The sequence below is a fragment of the Austrofundulus limnaeus genome, unplaced genomic scaffold (assembly GCF_001266775.1).
Source record: "Austrofundulus limnaeus strain Quisiro unplaced genomic scaffold, Austrofundulus_limnaeus-1.0 Scaffold524, whole genome shotgun sequence".
NCBI lineage: Eukaryota > Metazoa > Chordata > Actinopteri > Cyprinodontiformes > Rivulidae > Austrofundulus > Austrofundulus limnaeus.
In genome coordinates this window covers 225122-228139 of record NW_013952926.1, presented here as the reverse complement: position 1 = coordinate 228139, position 3018 = coordinate 225122, and positions in this window count along the sequence as shown.

Below are 3018 nucleotides of genomic sequence, written 5' to 3'. Positions count from 1 at the left end.
CACCTCTAGTAATATATTTACTGAGAAAAATGGTGATGTGTTCAATACTTATTTTACCTGCTGTATTACTTTATAACCCTAATTCACCTTAAACCCAACTTTCAGACATAGAATGGGTTTGATTAAAATATAAAAACTCAAATAAAATAGGTCCAAAGAAAGCAATCATTCAAAAATAAACAAATAAATAAAATGTATTACATTTGATTTGTCTGTATGAAATCAACCTTTAATAGTCATTTAGTAAAAATCAGCAATGCAGTTTTATTCTTTCTGACAGACTGAATCAAACTAAATTAACTTCAAATATTGAAGAAGTCGTCTGCAGTTCTTAAAATTTGTCTGGTCCTCTACACTCTACTTGGCCCAGATACTGCAAAGAATGATGGACYTTTGGTGGCCCAGATGTTTGCCAGAGGTGGTCCAAGCATGGGCCAGCACCTCATAAACCAAACCACAACCGAGCCAGTCGTGGCGTCTTAAAAGCTAAAATTATGCAGCAGCACGGATACGACCGTGGTAAAACTCAGATCGTTTTGAAACCCTTAAAAGACACACTCAGTATTTTGATTTTAGCAATAATAAGTCCTGCAGCTCATCAGCAGCTTGAGTGACAGCAAAAAGAGAGACCACAGTGAGTTGGTTTTCAACACAATATTGCAGAATTAAAYTAATTTACACCAAAGTGTCAAAATTTGCACAGAAATATAAAAATTAAACCCTATAGAGGCCTAATTTAAATTAGGAGTTTAGTTCAACTTTAAGCTAGTTCACTTTTGTTGTGCATGTGTCGGGACAGGACACACAGCTCCATCATCATGGAGACGCTGTCCATCAGGAAGTGTCCTCTGTCCCCAAGCTGCCACAGCTCTGACTGTGAGCATTGAGCTGAGGTCAGAGAGGGGAAGACTGAGTTAAGTGAAGTTTAGAAGAGCAGTGACCGAGCCTCTCCTCCCCCTCTGACAGAGTGATCAAGAGACAATTAGGGACATGTATACACACACAGGCACACACACAGGCGCACACACTCAACCTCACTCTCACAGCTACAAAATAAGAGTTAAAAAAAAACACATCTTGCTTGATCTTAGCCCTGGGCTACTTGGCTCACAGGCCCACCCTGCTGACCCTTGTTACTGCGGTGATTAAATATTGGGAGCCCTCATCTGCAAACATTTAGCCAGTGCCACCCCTAATCTGCCTGGTGTCACCATACATGTCACCGCTGACTCCTCAGGAACACACACAGCCTGGAGTCACAACGATATTCAACGTTTGACTTGTTTTTACAAGAGAGGGAAACTGTTGCAAAGTTGTGTTTAAGTTTATTTAAGATGTTTTATTGTGACTAACATGAGCACTGATCAACTTATATGTATATTATTGTTCTGTTCAAACATGTCCTGTTGTCGTGCAGCTGTAAAAAAATACACCAAACTGTCAGAAATAGCAGTACATTGCACAGTATCGACATAAATTAAAGAAAAGGAAAACATACAAGAAAAGTTTTTCTCATGGACGTCAACTGTATTTTTTTTGTCAAATCAGGAGAAAATCCAGTCCTGTTTGGAGCTTTATCATGCTTCACTGTTAAAACATCATTTAACTAAACAAGTCATTGAAACTTTGGTTTAACGTGTCTGAATTGGCATTTTGGTCAGTTTTATGGGTTTCACAGTTTAGATTTTGTGATTTTTACAGATTTTTCCACAAACTCACAAACATCAACAGGCTGCTGATAATGCCACAACCTGAAACGTCTAAAATTTTAATGCAAACCAACTATTTTTGACTCATAAAATGTACAAATTATACATCAAAACGAAGGCATTGTTGTCTTCTTTCACCCAGCATGTATCTCAGTGTTATAGGAGCTAATGTTTTGTCTTAAATCCCCAGAGAACACAGAAAGTGCACAGCTGAGCTTCCACAGACTTCGGTAATATAGCAAAAAAAATTCTTAAGTAAAAAAATTGAAATTGAAATGTATCTTTTAATTTGTCATGTGTGGCCATCAGAGTTTTGTGTTGTTCTTTATTTAGATCTGACTCAGATCAGCTGGATTTGCTCAGTACTTGTTTGTTTTCAGTCTGTCTTGGTTCTATCAGGGAGTGACAGACACAGGAGTGGTCACTCTGGGGATCACAATGAGCAGCTTTAACATTTATTTTGATCTATATTTCTGTAGTTCAAACATGAAAATGTGGGCTTTTTTTGCTTAGGTCATTGCAAAGTTATGTTGGATGTTTCTGCTGTAGCTACATTCTGACTTGTTTTTTTGTTTAAAATAGTCGTTTTGTTAGGTGATCAATTGACTCTCAATCTTCCATTTCCTCCATCATTAAATTAACCATCGGCTGTCACCTCCCACCTCCTGACCTCTGAACTATGACACAACGGTCCTTTTCCTCCAGGCCTGACTGACATGAGCGTCGCTGCTTTAGGCTGCTCGTTCTCTGTCTCACAGCAGAAAAGTAAAGTTCCTCAAAAGACACTTCCCAAAAACCATTTTTTGCGTCTTTTAGCTTGTTTCAGGTGACATATTAAAACATGCTGCGTTTACACACACATCACATTCACACATTTTTTTCAAATGTAATTATTTGAATTCATTTTTTTTAAAGTTTGAAATAATTTCTTAACATTTTGTCACCAAAAATTCACAAATTCCCTAAAACAGCAAACTGAATCAGCCTCACTGAGCAATATTTCTTCAAACTTTCTGAAAGGACTTTAGCTGTGTCCAGAGGACTTTACTATTATCAGAGAAGTGTGTCTTTATTTGGGCATTTGGGCATAAAAATGCTTCAAATCAAGAGATTAAGCAATATTGTGTCAACACATATAACAGACAGCTTTGTAAAGAACTAGTTTTAATTTAGACCTTTGAGCACTTTGTTGAATTTATTTTAAATTGTTTGGATTAAATTTACAGAAATATGAAATATCAAACAATTTGACAGATAACACATATAAAGTATAATAGCCTCATCAAAAAGTTGTTGCTGTTTTTTAAAG